Consider the following 23,113-nt stretch of genomic DNA (forward strand, 5'->3'; position numbering starts at 1 on the left):
AGGAACCTGAACTGTACTATATGTCTCAAAAAACGCCTAAAAATCACATATAGTCAATTCAACGTGAACATCAGGTATATTCAGGAGCTCAAAAGCAGTGCGTTTGACCGGGCGAGTTCGTATGCTATGATTTCTTATACAGCGCGAAAGAGACAGAAATAAACAAAAGACATGCAAAGAGTGGTACCTAAAGTGTTGTAAAATGCGCTATAGGTCAGCCGAAACCGGGGCCTGACTACATTGTTTCATTTGATATTTGTGTATAGAGTGTTGTTCGAAAAAGAGCTTTCTTGGTTGATAAAAAAAGCAAGAAGAAGTACGGCTGCTGCCCGCCCGCCTTGTAATGGTGGCCACTTAAAAACCAAAAAGTTTAATAATAAATAATAATTTATTTCCATTTCACTTCGAGTAATAGAAATGGTCGCTTTGTGCATGTCTGAAATTAAAAAGCATGACCTCTATTGGCTTCGTGAAAACATACTTGTTGTATCGGTAATTACGTGGAACCACGCGCATAGAGACACTTCGGTGAGGTATTTATGCAGAAAAGGCACTGCTGCAATTATTCTCATGTAAAGTGTCTTCATTCACCAATAACTCTCTTGTGTTAGAAGGGCTCACATGATCTCATACAGGTAACTCTGACCGTGAAGTGCTTTTTTGGGAAGACTTCTTGAAAGCAGAAAATAGTTTGTAGGCAATAAAAACGACTTTTTGGGCCTTTTTGATACAGTGCATGGAGGAAGCTCATTTTGCGAAAGAGCGCCTTCTCACTTAACTATGCCAGCAGGTGTTTTGGAGATTACAGTATACTTATAGCCAGAATAGTGAGGCGACATACGCGCTGATGAACAAACACAGAGCTAATTCTGGCCCAACAATTAGAAAGACTGTCCCTTCAGTTATTTAATTCAAATTTCATATTCAGCTACAAATAAACTTCTCATGCGGTATTATGAAAAAAGAAAGGGAAGAAGTTGTTTAAAAATTAGTCAGTGATTTTTGATGAAGTTGTGCTAGCACTGACGACCAGACAATGCCTCCAAATAACAAGCACTTTTCAAATACTTTCACGAATGCTCTCGGAAGTATTAAAGTCTCCCTTTTGTTTTAAGTATGCGGACATGAAACTTCTGTAAGCACCCGTGTAAGAATACACCATACTACGCAACTGCTCTGAGTAGACCGACGAAATGTGTTCTTGCTTGCACGAGTTTGCTTTTGTTTGAAAGGTGAAGACATTGCTTCGACTAAGAGGCCTTTATTGCACAACAATTTGTCAACCTGATTGTAAGCAAAAAACGCGGGAAAAGCACGTCTGGGAGGTATGTCGGCTGAATGGCAGGGCCCCAGTGTTGTGTTTGGGCTCGTCACGCCGCAGAACCAGTGAAGCCTTAAAATTGGACGAGACAGTGGCTAATGCTTAGAACCACCCGACTAATATAATTGATGACATACATACACGAGATACATAATGAGAACGCGTGCAAAGAGTCGATTATCTCTCGTGGTGGCGAAAGTGGGGTTAGCAGAACCACGATGGCGACGAAGACGTCACTAGGTAGGTGTCCGCAGTAAAAGCGACGCAGCAGCAGCGAGAATTACGGAGTGACTTAGTGACTTACTGCTCGGTGTAGATGGTACCTGCCATTCTTCGGTAGCACCCGGGGTCGCTACAGCACCAGGTCAAGGCCTTGCGGTGCTCGCTGTCTCGACGGTGAAACAGAACAAAAAAAAATGAACCACGCGCCTAGATAAGGGTTCCCCGACAGCAGCAGGCCGTGTACTAGATCTTGCGAGGAGATGCCTATGACACGCTCGCTGTCCTGAAGTCATGCACCTGTGAACGCAAACTTTGCATGTCGATGCACATTCGGTAGAACTCCGGCCCGTTTCTTCCTTACTTGGCCCTTGTGGCGTGGTTCTACCCACTTCGACAGATTGAACACGAAACATAGGTTTAATATTGAATGAATATTAGCCTTGAGAAGAAGACGAAAAAAAGCCACCCGCAAATTTTCACGTCTGGAACTCGAGTAAATGCCTCGCAGAGTGGTGGGGATATCGTGTGAATTTTGCGTAATTGTGTAAGATTTGATAATACCTAATTGTTTATTCTTTATTATTCTTCTTTATTAAATAAAGCAGAAGCATTGCCTTCAAAGTTAAGCGAAAGGCAAGTAAAGTAGCCCTTCACTGAATTCCGAACGCGCGTTCTCGTGTCTACAATTACGGGGCGGCCAGTGAACGGGCGGGCCGCGAGCAGTCGCTTTTCTATTAGCGGACGCTGGCTGCATTTGGTATTGTGAGGCTAGAGAGGAGAGAGGAGCGAGAGTTTTGTGGGTGTCTTCCTGGGCCGGCACGACACGCGAGCATGCCGCACGAGACGCGAAATGCCAGCATGTGCAGTGTGGTGTGGATGGCGCCACCACCGACGCCGAAGCGTGACGTCGTGCGACTAAGAAATACTACGCATCTAAAGCTAATTGACCGACTGGAGATTATAAAAAAAACTTTTTCAGATGAGTATTTCATGTTCAAATATAACAAATATAGGACAATACAGTGGTATCGAATCGGCTAGTCAGAAAAAGGTTGACGTGCAAAATTTTGAATTCTGTCCAAGTTCCAAACTGTCTCACCGGCACGTGCCCTTTCTTTCCTTTGAAGAACAAGCTGCTTCATTTTTCTCTACTTCTAGAGATCAGCCACTCCATCATCTGCTCTCGCTGTCTCGCATAACGAGTTTCTTCACACCTGGAATTCGAGAAAAGACAAAAACTAAACATAGAAATAAACGTTGAACTAGAAAGAAAGATTTCTCCGTATCCACACTGTTAAATCTGCAGAAATAGTGGAGATGCTGTTTTTCTGTGTTTATCTTGTGATGTTACGAGATTTTCTTTGGTCCTTTGTGAATGTTAATTAGTAGGTGTCTGTAATTACGTCACCTGTGGAATGGAGACGCATGAGTGAAGACGTGTGGCATCATCTGCACACCAGCCCCTGCTACAGTGACTTACGTCCCTATTGCTACTTTACTTATAGGAAGTAAATACCAGCGCAAAATTCAGAGAGACACAAGATGAAGGCTGTTACGCCATCTATAGGATATTTTATGAACCGGTGAGTGACATGCGACGCAGATACTCATGCGTCTTCTGTCCCAGAGTCATAGGCGCTCGAGTGTTTACAAAGTTTTCACTGGGTTCAATGTTCGTTCACTGCAGCCAGTGACCAGCAGACTAGTAGCGGTATATAGCCGTGCGTGCTGTTATGATCGGCCCTGGGGAGCCAAGCAGGAAGTGTTTGGGGGAGAACCGGTTCTTGACCGGCGGTGGCGGCCACCCCCACCTCCCCATTCGGGTTCCTCCTCGCCGGGAGAGCTACGGGGTCCGCTGTGCGTTCGTGACCATATTTGGTAACATTTTGGGGCGCCGGGACCATATATGGACCTCGTGTTGGGCTGTACCACTCCTTGTGTTGTGAGAGGTGTTTTCCCCTCCCTCGTGGCCGAGGTGCCGGCGACACCGTATTGGCTGACGATGCGGACAAGGCGCCCAGTGTCAACAACGTGGCGCTATAAAATGCCGAAGACGTTTTGTATCACACGCACTCTTCTCTCTTTGGGTCAGTTGACCACTTCTCCACATGTAAATAAATCTCTGTTGTTCGTTCGGGCGCTTCTTCTCGCTGAATTGTTGGACGATGGATCCTGCGACGGGGCCAGCTACCGAAAACGAGACCGTCAGGACCCGGAGTCACAACAACTGGATGGCAGCGGTGGGATGCCGATAACCCCGAAAGCGACCACTGGACGGAGTGAGCCCGAAGTTCAACAACGGGACGACAGGAGAAGGATGACACGAGCTCATCGACTTCCAAAGGGAATCGAACGACACTTCTGAGAGGCACGACGCCGGAGACATGACTGCGAACTGGGTGAGTGCTGGCTTTCTCTGTTAAATTTTACCAGGCATTTACTGTATGTGTTAAGTAAAAGCTGGTAGAGAGGGGCTGTCTTGGTCATTGGGTTAACAGGTAACTTGCGTCAGGCAGAAATTGTGTGATAGCTTGGTTAAGCTCTTTCTGTCAGTGGCGTCAAGGTTAACAGTGACAGGGCAGGATTCCGTGTAAGAGCTTTTGAAGCTTTATTTGTTGACTAAGTTAACGGAAAACTTGAGGCAAGGCAGGTATCTAGAGCTGTCGTTGCCGTCAAGGTTAATTAGTTGCAGGACAGGAATCTTTGTGGAACAGAGACAGCGGTACTGGAGGCAGCCATGAATCTGAAATCCCTGCGAAAGTCCATGTTGTTGCTTCTTGCAAGGGAGTTGAATCTGGAGGTGTTGGACTCTCAAAGAAAGCCAGAGCTGATAGAGGCGATTCTCGCATTGGGGGCGGAGGATGACGAGCTGTCAGAATGTGTCGAGGAGATTCAGGAGAGGCAAGCGGCAGAGGCCGAAAGAAAGGCGGCCGCGGCCGAGGCCGAAAGGAAAGCGGCAGAAGCCGAGGCAGATAAGATGCGAAAGCACGAGCTTGAAATGAAGCGCCTCGAGCTAGAGATTAGCCATAATAGTAGAACAGGAGGCAGCGAGGCATCCGGTACCGCAGAGCGGGTTAGGTTCATAATGACGGACCTAATGAGATCGTACAAGCTAGGGGAGGACATTGGGCTGTTTCTCGTCAACTTTGAGAGAACTTGTGAAAGGCGAGGTTTCAGCCAGGATACGTGGCCTCAACGCTTGTTGTCCCTACTTCCGGGGGAGGCCTCAGAAGTAATCGCGCGCCTCACGAAAGAGGAGGCTGACGAGTACAGTGAGGTAAAGTCGAGCCTTCTCAAGAAATACAGGTTGTCAGCGGAAGGTTTCAGACAAAAATTTCGCAACGCCGTAAAAGAGAACAATGATTCATACCCGGAGTTTGCTTACAAGTTAATGGCCAACATGGGGGAGTGGCTCAAAGAGGCAAAGGCGTATGGCAATCATGACAAGGTGCACGAGTGTATCGGTCTGGAACAATTCTATCAAAGGTTACCAGAAAAGGTGAGGTTCTGGGTGCAGGATAGACCGGACGTGAACACAGTAACGAAAGCCGCAGAGCTCGCTGAAGAATTCGTTACGCGCCGCGCCCTCGGGGCAAACAGCGAGCCAAAAAGGGAAAAATTCCTACGGCCGAATAAGGCGCCGTTTAGAAAACAACCGACAAGTCTCGCACAAAAGGGTGAGGAAAACAATTCATCTAACCATGGGGCGTCTACAGAGGTAAGCAAAAGGAAATTTGAGGTGAGAAAACCGGCTGCTTGTTTCAATTGCCACGAAACAGGGCACTTCGCGAAAGACTGCCCGAAAGAAAAGGTGGCCTTTTTATCTATAAATGAAGCCGACGAGAACATGAAGTTGTTAGAGCCCTATATGTATGACCTTACCGTGAACGGCAAGCAGTGTCGGGTTCTTAGAGACTCCGCAGCCACTATGGACGTAGTTCATCCGTCTTTTGTTCAGTCCGGACAGTATTCAGGAGACTGTGCCTGGATTAGACAAGCCGTAGAAGCAAACAGTCAGTGCCTTCCCGTAGCTAAAGTTGTCCTTAAAGGCGCATTTGGAACATTGGAAACAGAAGCCGCGGTATCGCCATATCTACCCCCTCAGTATCCTTACTTATTTTCAAATAAGTCAGATCAAATGCTGAAGGAGAAAGGTCTAACGTTGGGAGAAGGCATAGTGCAGGCACTGACTAGATCAAAAGCACGTGCGCTGGCTGCGAGAGCCACATTCACTGAGGCAAACAAGCCTCAAATCGACAATGGGCCTGGTTGCGAGTTGGACACCACGGTAACAAATCGACTTGTGCGAGAACAGGCTGCAGAAGCCGTAGTCGCAGAGGCAACCATTCCTAAAGGCGACGTTGAACCTCCTCCCGAATTGGAAGGGGTCAATTACGCCTCGTTGACCGAGCAAATAGAAAATGCTGTTGCTCCCAAGCCGGTTCCTGGTAGTACAGAGGATAGCACAGAGGGTGACACATTCCAGGTACTAGGAACTACAAAAGAGTTGTGTGTCATGCCAACTTCGGATAATTTCAGTCGGCTGCTGCAGGTGAGCCCCGCTTCATTAATAACCGAACAAAAGGGTGACCCAACGCTTAAGCAATTCCAGGACAGTTCGAAAAGGGGAATCGCCAAACGAAATGTGAGATTCCAAGAGAGGAGCGGCATACTCTATCGAAAATATCTAGATAGGCGAGGAGTAGAGTTTGACCAGGTAGTCGTACCTCAGGCGTATCGTCAGGATTTGCTTAGTTTGGTGCATGGAGAATCATGGTCAGGCCACTTAGGCGTAAAGAAGACGAAAAATCGTCTCTTACAGGAATACTACTGGCCTGGATGCTTTAAAGATGTAGAGAGGTTTGTAAAATCTTGCGATGTGTGTCAGCGAGTGGGTAAGCCGGGAGATAAGGCGAAATTTCCAATGAAGCTGGTACCCGTAATCACTGAGCCCTTTCGTCGGTTGATAATTGACACAGTAGGTCCTTTGCCCAAGACAACTTCAGGCTACCGTCACATCCTGACCTTAATCTGCCCAGCTACTAAATTTCCAGAGGCGGTCCCGCTAAAAGAGCTAAGTTCCGTCGAAGTAGTGAACGCACTTCTGTCCGTGTTTGCCTGGGTAGGCTTTCCTGCCGAGATACAATCAGACCAGGGCACCATTTTCACGAGTGCCTTAACGACAACCTTTCTAGAGCGGTGTGGCGTGAAATTATTGCATAGTTCAGTCTACCATCCGCAGTCGAACTCGATAGAAAAGCTTCACTCCGTGATGAAGCGAGTGTTAAGAGCCTTATGTTTTGAACGGAAAACTGACTGGGAAATGTGCTTACCTGCAACGATGTTTGCACTAAGAACTGCACCACATGAGACAACAGGGTTTACGCCAGCGGAACTTGTTTACGGCCGCAGACTGCGGTCTCCTCTTCGTATGCTGAGAGAGTCGTGGGAAGGTCAGGGTGATGATCCTGTAGTAGTGGAATATGTCCTCACCTTATTGGATCGTCTAACAAAAGCCCAAGAACTGACCGAGAGTGCGATGACCAAAGCACAGCAGAAGGCTAAGCTGTACTACGATCGGACCACTAAAGCACGACACTTTGCTGTAGGAGACAGGGTCATGTTGTTGAGGCCCTCCCAAAAGAATAAGCTTGAAGTGCAATGGGTCGGCCCGGCCGAGATTACTCGAAAATTGTCTGACACCAACTATGTGGTAAAATTACCAGGAAGTCGTAAGGCACACCAGGTGTATCATAGCAACTTACTCAAACCCTACAAAGAGAGGGAAGCCATCGTGAACATGACTTTAAATGTTCCGGAAGAGGTTCCGGCAGAAATCCCTGAATTAGCTCCCGAATCGGACGAAGTCCCGATCGAGAAAAAAGTTGAGGATTTAGTATCAAAGTCACAACTAACAACGAAGCAGAAACAGGAATTGCGTGGTCTTTTGACCGAGTTTCAGGACAGATTTGTAAGCGAGCCAGGCCGGACATCCGTCCTCACTCATGACATAGAGCTTACCTCGTCGGAACCGGCAAGATCTAAGACGTATCGGGTGTCACCTCGCCGGCTTGAGCTAATAAAAGCAGAGGTTAACAGGATGCTGGAATTGGGTGTGATTGAGCCGTGTGAAAGTGATTACACTTCCCCGTTAATTCTCGTGGAGGTACCCGGCAAAGATCCGCGTCCTTGCGTAGACTATCGTAAGTTAAACCTCATCACCAAGGATCAGACATACCCAATTCCCCACATTGAGGAACGCGTCGAGAGGGTAAGCAGCGCGCAATTTATCTCAACGCTAGACCTAGTGAAAGGTTACTGGCAGGTGCCGCTCACCGAGAGGGCGAGCCGGTATGCTGCATTTATTTCACCATTGGGGACATTCCGCCCTAAAGTGTTGAGTTTCGGCCTAAAGAACGCGCCTTACGGTTTTCCAACTTGATGGATAAGGTTTTGCGTGGTGAAGAGGACTTCGCATTGCCTTACTTGGACGACGTCGCCGTGTTTTCCTTGTCCTGGCCAGAACACTTGGCGCATTTGAGAGCAGTACTGACACGCCTACGCGAAGCAGGTTTAACGGTAAAGGCGCCCAAGTGTCAGCTAGCACAAGCAGAGGTACTCTATCTCGGGCATGTTATCGGTCGAGGGCATCGCCGTCCCTCTGAAATGAAAGTGGCAGCTATCCGAGATTTTCCCCAGCCCCGAACGAAAACCGATATTCGGGCTTTTCTTGGAATAGCTGGTTACTATCGTAAGTACATCCCTAGATATTCCGACATTGCCAGCACTCTTACTGACGCGTTGCGCAAGACCGAGCCCCAAATGGTCGACTGGGATGAGGAGAAAGAAAAGGCTTTCCGCGTTTTGAAAGCGGCCTTGTCGAGCCAACCTTTGCTTAGTTCACCGGACTACTCGAGGCCTTTCATAGTCCAATGCGACGCTAGTGATAGAGGCATGGGGGCAGTTCTTAGTCAAAAGGATGAGGGGGATCAAGAGCATCCCGTCCTCTATGTTAGCCGGAAACTCACCCTTCGCGAGCAGGTTTACAGCGCTAGCGAAAAGGAATGTGCGTGCTTGGTTTGGGCAGTCCAGAAACTGGCTTGTTATATTGCCGGAAGCAAGTTCATTGTAGAAGTGGACCACTGTCCTCTCACCTGGCTACAGACCATGTCCTCTAAGAACGGCCGCCTGCTGCGTTGGACGATGGATTGTTGGACGATGGATCCTGCGACGGGGCCAGCTACCGAAAACGAGACCGTCAGGACCCGGAGTCACAACAACTTTGTTGGACGATGGATCCTGCGACGGGGCCAGCTACCGAAAACGAGACCGTCAGGACCCGGAGTCACAACAACTCAGCGAGAAGAAGCGCCCGAACGAACAACAGAGATTTATATACATGTGGAGAAGTGGTCAACTGACCCAAAGAGAGAAGAGTGCGTGTGATACAAAACGTCTTCGGCATTTTATAGCGCCACGTTGTTGACACTGGGCGCCTTGTCCGCATCGTCAGCCAATACGGTGTCGCCGGCACGTCGGCCACGAGGGAGGGGAAAACACCTCTCACAACACAAGGAGTGGCACAGCCCAACACGAGGTCCATATATGGTCCCGGCGCCCCAAAATGTTACCAAATATGGTCACGAACGCACAGCAGACCCCGTAGCTCTCCCGGTGAGGAGGAACCCGAATGGGGAGGTGGGGGTGGCCGCCACCGCCGGTCAAGAACCGGTTCTCCCCCAAACACTTCCTGCTTGGCTCCCCAGGGCCGATCATAACAGTGCTGATGTGTGCAACGCGCTGATTTCTGTATACCGCGAGGCAACACTTTCTATAGTCCGATTGCCTCCTACATCAATAATGATTGCTATTATCGGGGTTGAACATCTAAAAACCACCACATCATTATGAAGGATGCCACAGTAGAGGTCTCCGAAAATTTTGACCACCCAGAGTTGCTGAACGTGTACCTAAATCTAAGCACACGGGCCTCGAGCCTTTTCACCTTCATTGAAAATGCAGCCACCACCGCCGCATTTTCGAATTTGAGTCATATGTTAGGCAATACTGGGTTAGCTCGCGGGCAGGGGCTCCGGAAGTATATCTGAAGTGTGGGGGTGAGGTTTGTGGGCAGGATATATATTTATATATATATATATATATATATATATATATATATATATATATATATACATATATAGTTCGGGCGTTTATTAGCCAGCAAACAGCGAGCAAACACAATGGCGACAGCCGTGGCCAAGCACGGACTTCCAGCACGATTGGCGTCCTTTTTGGGTAGACGCACAATGAAACCGCTTAAGAGTTCGACCCATTTCAGTGTTCGGAGGCTTCTCAACAATTACCCCGGGGTCGAAGAGGGAGCCGGCTGGCAGCCTGACAGCTTGTCTCTATGAGCGGCTGATAGTAAAATTCAGGCACTCCACGTTGACTCTGTCACGCCCACGATGGCGCATGTCCGATGATTGTTCAATTTGTTAGATCAGATCGTTGACTGCAGACGTGCGCTCGATGACATGGTAGGGGCCTTAGTAATTCGGGAGTAGTTTCAAAGAAAGGCCAGCTACAGAGGTCGTAATTGAGAACCATACGAGCGCACCAGGAAGGAACGTGGGCTCAGAAGTGGCGGAGCCATCACGAATTCTCTTCTGCCGCTGTTCCTCATGTGTCGTAAAAGTTTTGGCAAGCTCGCGACACTCCTTAACAAGCCTGGCTGTTTCAGATTTGGTGAACACTCAAATGAATCCAGCATGTACGGGAGGATCATGTCGATGGTGTGCGACGAGCGTCTTCTGTACAGCAAGGAGAAAGGTGAAAAGCGGTCGTGCTCTGAGGGGCGGTGTTGTAGATGTAGGTGACGAAGGGCAGTATAGTACCCTAATTGGTGTGGTTGGCGGCGACGTACATCAAACGCATGTCACTGATGGTGCGGTTAAAGCGTTCGGTGAGGTTATTCGTCAGCGGGTGGTAAGCAGTAGTTTTGCGGTGGACAAAATGGCACTCCGTGAGAATGGCTCCGACGACTTCCTACAAGGAGACACGGCCTCGATGGCTGAGAAGCTGCTGGGGTGGACCGTGGTGCAGTATGAATCGATGCAGTAGGAAGGACGCAACATTACGCGCAGTAGCCGCATGGAGAGTGGCAGTTTCGGCGTATCACGGTAAATGACCTACGGCGACGATTGCCCAGCGGTTACCAGCTGACGTCAAAGGAAGTGGTCCATACAAATTGATGCATATGCACCCAAACAGATGGTCAGGACGAGGTAATGGTTGTCGACCGGCTGAAGACATGTGTGCTGACAGTTTGCGGCGTTGGCAAGCGAGGCACGAGCGAACTATCTGCTGCATGCAGCTGTACATCCCGCGCCATAAGCAGCGTTGTCGAATGTGATGGTTGATTTTGGATACCCCAGAGTGCGTGCATTGCAGATCAGAATGAAAGGATTCACATATCTTTGATCACAGACTGTGGGGTATCACGAGTAACCACTGCCGGCCATCGGCGCCATAATTGCGTCGGTGTAGGACGCCTTCACCAATGACGATACGGTGAACTCGACGACGCAAGGCACGCATGGATGGTGTTGAAGACGGATCAGAGAGCAAGTCGATCAGCGGGGTGATCCAATTATTGTTTCGCTGTTCGGTAGCGATGATGCCAATATCGATGGCAGAAACAGCAATTGAGAGTACAGAGCAAGGCACGTCAACTTAAAGCAGAGGGGAGCACGAGAAGGCGCCGGCGTCAGCATGCTGGCATTTGTTGCGGTACAGCACGTGGATGTCGTAGTCTTGTAAGCGAAGAGCCCAACGGGCGAGACAGCCTGAGGGATCCTTTAATGATGACAGCCAGCCTAGTGCATAATGGTCGGTGACGACATCAAATGGGCGACCATACACATAAGGTCGAAATTTTGTAAGGGCCCAGACAATCGCCAGGCACTCTTTTTCCTTGACGGTGCTGTTTTTCTCGGCTCTCGTAAGCGTACAGCTTGCGTATGCCATCACATAATCAGGGAATCCTGGTTTGCGCTGCGCCATGGCTGCGCTGAGGCCTACACCACTGGCGTCCATGTGCACCTCCGTTGGGGCCGTAGGTTGTAGTGGCGTAGAATGGGAGGAGACGGCAACAAATGTCGGAGTTTTGCGAACGCGTCGTCGCACTCAAACGACCACGAATTGAGGTTTCCGTTACTTCCAAGGAGCTTCGTCAGCTGTGATTTTATCGTGGCACAGTTTAGTATGAAGCTTCGGAAGTGTGAGCACAGGCCCATGAAACTACGCAACTATTTGACGGACGCAGGTTTGGGCAATTCATCCACGGCCTGAAGTTTGGCTGCGTTAAGAAGAATGCCGTCCTTCGACACAATGTACCCTAGGATGATGAGTTGCTGGGCTGCAAAGCAGCACTTCTTCAGATTTTTTTTCAAGCCGCCATCACTCACACGTGTGAAAACCTCTTTCGTACGTCGAAAATGCGTGGAGAAATGCGGAGCGATAGCAACGTCATCGAGGTATCACAAGCACGTGTGCCATGTAGAGTTCAACAGAACGGCATCCATGATGCGCTCAAAGGTCGCAGGTGTATAACGTAGACCAAACGGCATGACGTTGAATTCGTAGAAGCCGTGAGATGTGATGAAGGCAGCCTTTGGTAGAGCGTCATCAGCCATGGGTACTTGCCAGGACCTCGAGCACAGATCGAGAGAAGAAAAAAATTCGGCTCCTTGAAGGCTGTCAATCATGTCATCGATGCGCGGCAGTGGGTAAACATCCTTGCGAGTGATCCTATTGAACCGTTGCTACAAGAATAACAGGAGACGCTCATGAACTCTCCGAGAGCCGAATAACGTCACATCGGAGCATATCGTCAACCCAACCAGCTCATTAATGTCCCGTTGTTCAGCAGGCGATACGTGGTATGGACGTTGTCGTAATGGTGGACGGGCACCAGTGTCGATACGATGCGTAACAGTGGACGCGCGACCGAGAGAACTTCGTCGAATTTTTTTCAAGAATAACGATAAACTCTCAACAGGTCCAGAAGCTGGGAATGCTACATCAACGTAAGGTTGTCAGCAATGTAGGTGTCAAATACATCGAGAGATGGCAGATCAGAAGTGGAAATAGCACTGATGGAACGCGAATTGGGATAACGCGAGTCATCGGGTACGTCCAAGACTTGTGCATCGTTGACTGGTTCCACTATGCCGAGACATTCCCGTCGAACCAAGGTAACAGTGTACGGGGATAGGTTCATCACAAAAATGAATGCCCTGAGGAATTCGCACGGTCGCGAAAGGTTCTAGCAACCCTTTCCTTCTGCAAGCATGGTCGCATGGTGAAACAAGTGCACTTGTGTCGGAGAGAGTGGCGCAGTAGACCGGTACACCCGTCGCCGAGCTTGGAGGCACTATGGTATCGTCTTTCACGAGACTCTTGCTCATTGTCGAAGGACTGTCTTCTGGCGTCAAATGAGAGAAGGGTGAGAGTTCAATATTGGTGGCGGAACAATGGATGACGGCGTCATGGTGGGAGAGGAAATCTCATCTAAGGATGACGTCATGAGAGCATGCAAGAATGATGAGGAATGGGGTGACATATAAAACATCCTTAACGACAACGCGAGCTGTGCACCCTGCTGTAGGATGAATACGATGTGAACTAGCGGTACGAAAGGATAACCCAGACATTGGCGTCGTCACTTTTTGAAGTAAGCGGCAATGGTTTTCGTCCCTAACTGATACGGCAGCTCCAGTGTCAATAAGGGCCGACGCATGAACACCGTCCACAAGCACGTCAATTACATTGAATGCGCGGCTTTGAGGGCTTTCACAATGCAATATCGTCGTAGTTTTTACCTCGGGGACCGCAACGACTAGTTCTTTCGCTCGTGAGCAGCCAAAGTTGGCCGCATGGGGGACGCGGAATGATGTCGTGGAGGCGGTGAGCGTCGAGGACATGTAGCAAGGCGAGATGGCGTTGCCTTAGACGGCAGTTCATCGTGGTAGAGACGGCTGATCTGTCTAGCAACAAGCGTTGAGATAGGTGGTGGCTGTATGCGAGAACAACAACGTGCTATGTGACCGGCATAACCACAGGCAAAGCAGATGGGCCAGTTGTCGGGTGTGCGCCATTAGGTCACCGGGGTAGGTCTTGTCCATGTCGCAAGAGCCGATGGACTAAGCGGGGCTCAAAAGGCTGCAGAGTGTGCTGGGGCTGAGTGTGAGGGGTCGCGTCAACATACGTAGCCAGTATATCCACAGCAAAGGACGCAGGTCGTGCGGCAGCTTCGGCGCAAATCAGTGGGGCGGGTGCTGCAACGACTAGAGGCAACCTGGTGACAACTTGGGCGTAACTTGGGTGCGCAGGGGCCAAAAGTTGTTGTGGGTGGTACGCAGGCATGACCTCTGCTATTTCCTGCTCGATCGCTCGGAAGATGGGTGGAAGAAGGGTAGTGGCCGATTGTTGAACAGCCGGTGGGTCGGCAAAGGGCAGGTGAGAAAACTGGCACGTGATTTCCTCGCGTATGAAGGGCTTTAGGTTTGACAGCAGTGCCACCTGGTCACAGCTCCCCTCGAAGCTAGCAAACCGTGCATCTCGTCCTGGGGAGCTACAGGTCATCGAATGCTGCCGGTGGAGCTCCTTGTATCTATGGCACAGCGTGAAGTCCTCAGCCACTGTGCCTGGGATTTTGGCGAGCATCATCGTGAAGGTATTATCGTAAATGCCTTCCATGACGTTCCGGATCTTGTCTTATTCGAACTTGGTGTCATTGAATTTCTTGCACAATTCGAGGACATCTTCGATATGACTGCTGAATGACTCATCGTACTGCTGAGTGCGTTCTTGTAAGTGCTGCTTGGCTTGCAGCTTACAAACGGCAGAACGGCAAAAACGTTGATGATAGCAGTATTAAAATCCGACCAGGTTGGGAAATTGGACACTTCACAAAATGGCAACGCCCGCAAGGTAGAACAGCAAGTTAGTCAACTTGCTGTCCTCGTTTCATTAATTTGGGATGCTCACGCACTCGTAAATGGTGAGCCGGTTCTGCCCGTCAGTGCCACGGGCACCAGTGAAGATGGGTGGATCGCGGATTCTGGGAACACTGGGACAAGGTGGTGACACGGGAAGAGGCGTTTGCTGAGAGGCGTCGGGGAACATGGTAGATGGTAGGGTACGTGATTGTAGCTCCTAGGGAATCGAAGGGGATCGCAGCACTCTCCAGCAATTTGTTAGGGCGTTTATTAGACGGCACACGGCGAGCATACACAATGGCAACAGTCACGACCAAGCATGGACTCCTTGTGCTAGCGGCGTCCTTTTTGGTTAGACCCACTGGAACACACTTGAGAGTTCAACCCTTCTCAGTGTTTAGAGCTTCTCTACATTATATATATTGCCACAAAGGCACAGGGACGCAGGCACATAAACAGGGCGTTTACTTCCGTAACCAAAAGCCAAAAGCACGAACACCAGAGCACGAGCCCTCAAACTACTTCGTTATCCTCGCCAGAGGCTTGCCACTATAGTTGTCAGCCTACCTTGCGTCAGTTCCCCCTTTCGAGAGTGACCGTCTCGGTCGATTGACTAAGATGCTAGAGTGGCCATGAAAAAAGATGGTCACGTCAATGAAAAAAAACAAAAGCCCACGCTGTTGTGGATAATAAAAATAAGGTAAGTGTTCATAACCCGCGGGCGTAGTACGATTTCATCCGTACTACAAGGACTACTTCTTGTCGTGGACGTCGTTGGTTTAAACTGGTATTGGAGCTTTGAGGAACTGCCTCATAATTCACGTCACTGAGGCAGTGCACAACTTCGTAAAGACCAAAGAGTGTCGGAATAGCTTCTCCGAAAGCCCACGACGTCAAACTGGTGTCCACAACCATACATAGTCACCTTGTTAATAGTGGACGTTCCTTCGGCCTTGGTTGTAACGGCGAGCGTCGATGTCTTGTTGCGTGCGAATGCGGTTCCGTGCAAGCTGGCGGGCTTCCGCGGCTTTCTCAACAAAGCCGTCAACGCTGTCATTTCCGCTGGTGTCCTTGTCTACGGCGAGCATAGCGTGTAACGCTGTTGTGACGCGACGGCCATCAACAAGTTGCAATGGTGTTAGATCTGCAGTCTCTTGCACAGCAGTATTATAGGAAAGCGTGACCTACGGCGAAATTTCCTCTCACGTTTTGTGCTCTACATCAACATACAGTGATAGCATGTCGGTCAGTGTTTTGTTTAACTGCTCCGTCAAGCCGTTCATTTAGGGATGATGAGTTGTTGTTTTCCGGTTTTTGGTGTGCGTCAGCTTGGTGACTTGTAATAACTCGGCCGTAAATGCTGCTCCGTGATCGGTTATGAGAACAGCACGTGCACCATGACGCAAAACAATGTCGTGGACGAAGAATCTGGCGACTTCAACGGCAGTTTCATTGGGCAGAGCTTTGGTTTCTGCATAGCGAGTCACATAGTCGGTTGCGACGATTATCCACTTATTTTCGGAAGATGACGTAGGCAATGGACAAAGAAGATATACCTACTTGTTGAAACGGTAGTCTAGGTGGATCTAAAGGTTGGAGGAAGCTGGCGGGCTTTACGGGTGGAACTTTACGCCTTTGACAGTCGCAGCAGGTGCGGACATAGCACTGAACGAACGAATACAGCTGTGGCCAGTAGTAGTTTCGTCGAATGCGCGCTAATGTCCTAGCAAAGCCTAAGTGACCGGCGGAAGGATCGTGGTGGCACGCCTGCAAAGCTTCATCACGCAGTGCCGTTGGAACGGCGAGGAGAAAAGTTTCCTGGCAGCTGTCGCGATTTCTCTTGTAGAGAACATTGTTCTGCAGGCAATACGATGTTAATCCACGTGAGAGCCGGCGTGGGACGATAACGCCTTCTTGAAGATGCTGGGTGACAGGTAGTAGCTCAGTGTCCTCACGTTGAAGCTCTTCCATCCGGACCGCATCGACGATGCCAAGAAATGGTAAATCTTGTTCAGTGTCAGATGGCGTCGGAGAAATAGGAGCACGAGACAGGCAGCCAGCATATGTATACTCATGCCCTGCTCAGTAGACCACCGTTATGTCGTACTCGTGATGGCGGAGGCTCCAGCGGGCAAGGCGGCCTAATGGATTTCGTAGATTGGCAAGCCATCAGAGCGAATGGTGTTCACTGACCGCTCGAAATGGCCGGCCGTGTATGTAGGTCGAAACTTGATAATAGCCCAAACGACTCCTAGGCACTCTTTTTTGGTGGTAGAGTAGATAGCCTCTGCTTTTGTGAGACTGCGGCTCGCGTAAGCGATCACACGCTCTGCGTCGCCTGCCATTGAACTAGAATGGCTCCGATTCCTACGTTGCTGGTACCCGTGTGAATCTCAGTGTCGGCAGTATAGTCAAAATGTGCCAGCACTGGAGCTGTCTGCAGTCAATTTCGTAGCTCTACGAAGGCTTGTTTTTGTCCTTCCGTCCATACTAATGGTACATCTAGCCATGTCAGTCTTGTAAGCGGTTCCGCAATTTTCGAAAATCTTTCGGCAAAACGGCAGTAGTAGGCACAGATTCCGAGGAATTGCTGAAGATCCTCCTTGTCTCTAGGGCGAGGGAAATTAATTGGCAATGGCAGCCAACTTCTTCATAGTCATTGAAATCATCAAAAACGTTGCAGGTTACCAACGTCAACACGCTTCTATTCGGTGATAACGTAACGTCATCGTCAACAATTCTCAAAGCATTGACGCAACTGTCGTGGAAGTTGCGTGCTAAACCGTGTGCCAAAGAAAAGGTCACCTGCGACTCTTGCAAGGGAATCACGGCTCCATTATCGTGCGGAAAATACAATCCGAGAATTAGGTCCCTCGAGCAACTCCGCAGTATTACAAAACCTCCGAGATACGTAAATCCGTGAATACTGACTCGCGCTGTGCACCATCCCACCGAAGTGAGAATATGGCCTCCTGCTGTACGGATCTGCGACCCAGCCCACTGGGTAGAGACCTTCTTCTGCCTGCAGGTGTCACAAAACGAGCGCTCAAAAAGGGCGCGCCGCCAAATTCTCGCGACAAGGCGCTGTAGAGATGCCTTGAGGTCAACGATAAAAAAAGAAAACAAGCATCCAAAGACTCCCCGGGCGCGCGTCCCTCTCCCCTCGGAAGCGTAGGTTCGCCGTCGAAACCTCCTCGCATCGGCGGCCGAGCAAGCCCTAGAACGCTCTCGGTGGAAAGGGGCATGGTGATGCAGGGTTGCGTCATCCGTCTCTCACGCTTTCCCCCAGCCTTCACTGCACATTGCGCCGTCGAAATGAAGAGAATTTTCTGGAATCTTGCGCGGAAGGTATTTAATCGAGCAGCAGAGATGCGAGATGAGGAGAACAAGAAAGTATGCGCCAGAGTGCGTAGGGTATTCCGCCGTGTAGTCGGCGAAGGCTTTGTCCTCAGCGACAAAGCAGGAGAAGAAGAAAGTATGCGCCAGAGTGCGTAGGATGTTTTCCCAAGTAGTCGGTGAAGGTTTTGTCCTCAGCAACAACGCGGGAGAAGAAGGAAGTTAGCGCCAGAGTGCGTAGGCTATCCCGCCGCGTCGGTCGGTGAAGGTTTTGTCCTTAGTGACAAAGCAGGAGAAGAAGAAAATAGGCGCCAGAGTGCGTAGGGTGTTCTGCCTTGTGGGCGAAGCCTTTGTCTTCCGTGACAAAGGAGGAGAAGATGAGGATTTCCACCTGAGGGGTGAAGACTCGAGCTACAAAGCAAGAGTTTGTGTCTACGGCTATCGAGCGAAGACGCGTGTGTGAAGCTGCACGTGTGTGTGAAGCTGCGTGTGTGTGTGAAGCCGACCTGTTTTCAACGAAGAAGTTTGGAGCCTGGAGAGCGGCCAATTGAAGACGCTAGGTTTCCTGGAAGAGAAACTTCGGGGGCAGCGGCACGACAACAACGCTGGACTTTGAGTGAGTGATTCTCGGAAGATTATCATTCAGACTTTTATTCCAAGAACTTTGGACTGAATAAGTTTTCTAACTCTTTAGTCTTCAAGTATCTTGGTTGTTCGATGCATGCGACTGCATTGTAGTGCGTATAGTTGTCTGTGTCCGTTGTTTCGAGTGTGGCTGATTGTACTGTGTAGTACGTTGTTCGATTGGTGTCATATTGTATTCAACTATTGTCGAGTGTGCATACTTGTGTATTGATTTGATCTGCCGTAATTGAGAATTTAATTTTGTTTTGTTTATCAACTCTCGGCTCTGGCTTGTTCTTTGTGCCACAGCCGGCGTCCGCTGGCGCGCCAAATAGGACCACTTCTAAATTGTCCACGCTTTCGTGGTGCGGTTAAGGGGGGCCGATACTTCGGCCCTTGGAATTAGCCCGGCGATCGCCTCCCGAATTAACGGGACCCGTGACAATTAATCTGGCGTCCGCGACAAGGACCTTTTGGTGAACAGTGTGTCCAAAGTAGTGAGAAAGAGCCACGAGTTGTTGATAGTACTATCGGAACGATTTTGTGTGTTGCTCAGTGTTCTCGTTAACGAGTGCAGGAGAGTGTTCCGATATACTGATTTAGGCAGATATTTTTTGCATGCGGCAAGGTTTTATTTGCGAGACACAATGGATCTTGAAAGGTTAGTCACTCTTAGTGAGAAGATGGGTCTTTCTGGCGTTGAACTACGGAAGTGGGTCACCCAGAAGGAAAAAGAAGAAAAAGATAGGGCCAAAGAAAAAAAGGCAGCTGAGCTGGAAAAAGAAAGGTTGGCGGTCGAAAGAGCCAAAGCAGAAAAAGAAGCTGAGTTGGAGAGCGAGAGAGGTTGGCAGCTGAGAGAGCCAAGGAAGAAAAAGCAGCTGAGTTGGAGAAAGAGAGGTTGGCAGCTGAGAGACCGAAAGAAGAAAGAGAAGCAGAGATGGCTGAAAGGGTACGGCAGCGGCAGCAGGAGATGGATCTCGAGCGGCTCCAATTGCAACAGCGAAGTGAAACTCCGGTCCAAGCTAGAGTTGAAAGCAGCAAACGGGAAGATCATGGCTTACGCTTGAACCCAAGCAAGGTGCTCGTAGCGTTTGATGAAAGGAAGGACGACCTTGACGCGTACTTTTACAGATTTGAGACGATTGCAAGGAGCCAGAATTGGCCGGAACATCAATGGGCAACTACTTTGAGTACTTGCTTGAGTGGTGAAGCACTCATTGTGTACGGCAGGCTGTCGCCGACCGATGCAGCCAACTATGCAAAGGTGAAAGCTGCTTTGCTGAAGCGATTTAGGTTTACTGTGGAAGAATTCCGGAACAGATTTCGGACAGGAAAGCCAGCTGATGGTGAGACGGCTACGCAGTACGCCGCCCGACTTAGCCATTATTTAGACAGATAGATTCAACATTCAGGGAGAGCGCAGGAGTACGATGAGCTTAGAGAGCTCCTTATTTAAGAGCAAAATCTTACTAGTTGCCACCCAAGCCTGCCGCTGTACTTGAAAGAGAGGAAGGCTGAGTCACTTGAAGGCATGCTTCAAATGGCTGATCAATTATTGGAAGCACAACGTGGCACTAATTTGGCCAAGGTCAAAAAGGAGTGTCGCGACGATTCGAAGAAATCGTCTACCGAAGAAAAGAAGCGTGTACCGGAGAGCATTCCGCGATGTTTTTTGTGTAACCGAGTGGGTCACCGCGCTAACAGCTGTTGAACTAACTTCAGGAGCCCTACGGTTGTAAAATGTTTCAAATGTGGTCAGACTTGGCACAAGGCAGACGCATGTCGTAACGGAGCGAGTCAAACTCACCAGGTATCCTGTGCGCAAGTGGCACCAAAAACCGTCGATGACGTCACCGATGGATTCGTAGAGTTGAAAAATGGGGAGAAACTGCCTATTGTGGCTACTGTAATCACAAAACAGCCAACCGGTGTTACGAAGGGAATGCCAACGCTGCCTGGAAAAGTTGCGGGCAAAAAGGTTACGGTGTTAAGAGATACCGGTAGCTCCACTGTTATCGTGCGAAGAATTTAGGGGCGGGAAAGTGAGTTAGCATGTAAAGTGAAATCGGTTTGCCTAATTGACAGTACGGTTCGGATGCTTTCCGAATCAGAGATTGAGGTTGAAACCCCGTACTTTAGCGGGAACGTTACGGCTCCATGCATGACGACCCCCCTGTACGACCTCGTCATCGGAAACATCGACGGGGCGCGAAGGCCGAATGATCCAGAACGTTTGGGGGAACACCCGCAGATGGAGCCCCCACCGACCCAGGGACCGCGAGATACAGTGGAGAAAATCCCCGTGAAGGCTCTCACTCGAGTGCAAGGGGAAGCCCGGGTACAAGAGACAGTGATTGAGGAGATGATTGTGTTGAATGAGTTCACGTGCTGGGCAGCTGGACTTACACCGACACGACCTCAACCGACCGACAGTGTAAAGGTGGTGGAGTCAGCCAGCTGGTCCCAATGTCGTGACATGAACAAGCGGGTGACAGGATCGGTTGAACGTTATGACCCGTTAACGATATCGAAAGAGACAACGATGGATGAGACGCCACCTCAGATACCGTCGTTGGAAAGGGCTCATCGGAACAGAAACAAGAACAATAAGAAGAGATTGAGAGAGCACCACAAGAAAAGGCGCAAGCGCCGCTCAAGGCACACAGGATAGGTGCTGAGGTGGAATCGGAATGTGTTTGGCACGGCTGAGCGCCATATGTTGTGTTAATGTTCTTGTTATCCTGTGCCACAACTGTATGTCGAGCGAGTCAAAATGTTTGTTACGGTGATGTGATGTATAGTATTGTATAATTGTTGTAAAGACAGAACTTTGTACATTTGTATTGTTTGGAATATGTAATGAAGTGTTGTACTCATGCACCTGTGGTTATATTTCATGTGTTGTGAGATTGAATTACAATGTACAATTGTATTGAGTGATCTATTGTGAATGTGACGTGTCATGAGCGACGAACTATGTTACAGTCTTTGAGAGTGTGGGGACTGTTCACACTCGTTTGTGTGATTTTCAATATTATGAGATAACATTCTTAAAGTGGGGGCAGTGTCACAAATCGAGCGCTCAAAAAGGGCGCGCCGCCAAATTCTCGCGACAAGGCGCCGTAGAGATGCCTCGAGGTCAACGATAAAAAAAAAAGAAAACAAGCATCCAAAGACTCCCCGGGCGCGCGTCCCTCTTCCCTCGGAAGCGTAGGTTCGCCGTCGAAACCTCCTCGCATCGGCGGCCGAGCGAGCCCTAGAACGTTCTCGATGGAAAGGGGCGTGGTGATGCAGGGTTGCGTCATCCGTCGCGGACGGCCCTCGTACCGTCTCACGCTTTCCGCCAGCCTTCGCTGCGCATTGCGCCGTCGAAATGAAGAAAATTTTCTGGAATCTCGCGCGGAAGGTATTTAAGCGAGCAGCAGAAATGGGACATGAGGATAAGAAGAAAGTATGAGCCAGAGTGCGTAGGGTATTCCACCGTGTAGTCGGCGAAGGTTTGGTCCTCAGCGACAAAGCAGGAGAAGAAGAAAGTATGCGCCAGAGTGCGTAGGATATCTCGCCACGTCTGTCGGTGAAGGTTTTGTCCTCATTGACAAAGCAGGAGAAGAAGAAAGTATGCGCCAGAGTGCGTAGGGTATTCCGCCTTGCGGGCAAAGCCTTTTGTCTTCCGTGACAAAGGAGGAGAAGAAGAGGATTTCCACCTGAGGGGTGAAGACTCGAGCTACAGGCAAGAGTGTGTGTCTACCGCTATCAAGCGAAGACGCGTGGCAACAGCTGCGTGTGTGAAGCCAACGTGTTTCCGGCGAAGAAGTTTGGAGGCTGGAGAGCAGCCAATTGAAGACGCGATGTTTCCTGGAAGAGAAACTTCGGGGGCAACGGAAGGACAACAACGCTGTACTTTGAGTGAGTGATTCTCGGAAGAGTATTATCCAGATTTTTATTCTAAGAACATTGAACTGAATAAGTTTTCTAACTCTTTAGTCTTTAGGTATTTTGGTTGTTCGATGCATACGACTGCATTGTAGTGCGTATAGTTGTCTGTGTGCGTTGTTTCGACTGTGGCTGATTGTACTGTGTAGTACGTTGTTTGATTGGTGTCATATTGTATTCAACTATTATCGAGTGTGCATACTTGTGTATCGATTTGATCTGCCGTAATTGAGAATATAATTTTGTTTTGTTTATCAACTCTCGGCTCTGACTTGTTCTTTGGGTCACAGTCGGCGTCCGCTGGCGCGCCAAATAGGACCACTTCTAAATTGTCCACGCATTCGTGGTGCGGTTCGGGGGGCCGATACTTCGGCCCTTGGAATTAGCCCGGCGATCGCCTTCCGAATTAACGGGACCCGTGACTGCAGGCAAGACCCATGCTCATAACGGAAGTGTCTGCTCCAGTGTCGATTAGCGCCATTACTCCTTCGTCGTCCATGGTTACCGCAATGTTTGATGTCACCACTCTTCGTACCACGTTTGACTGTGCCTGTACGTCTTTTTGCTGCCGTCGCTGTCGTCGTAGCCCATGATATTCTGTAGAGTCAGAGTCAGTGGCCTTACCTCCGGAGGTCGCTGAAGTCAGTTTTCGCGACTTGCCGGACTGGGTGAACCG

The sequence above is a fragment of the Rhipicephalus microplus genome, chromosome X (assembly GCF_043290135.1).
Source record: "Rhipicephalus microplus isolate Deutch F79 chromosome X, USDA_Rmic, whole genome shotgun sequence".
In the NCBI taxonomy this organism is placed as follows: Eukaryota; Metazoa; Arthropoda; class Arachnida; order Ixodida; family Ixodidae; genus Rhipicephalus; species Rhipicephalus microplus.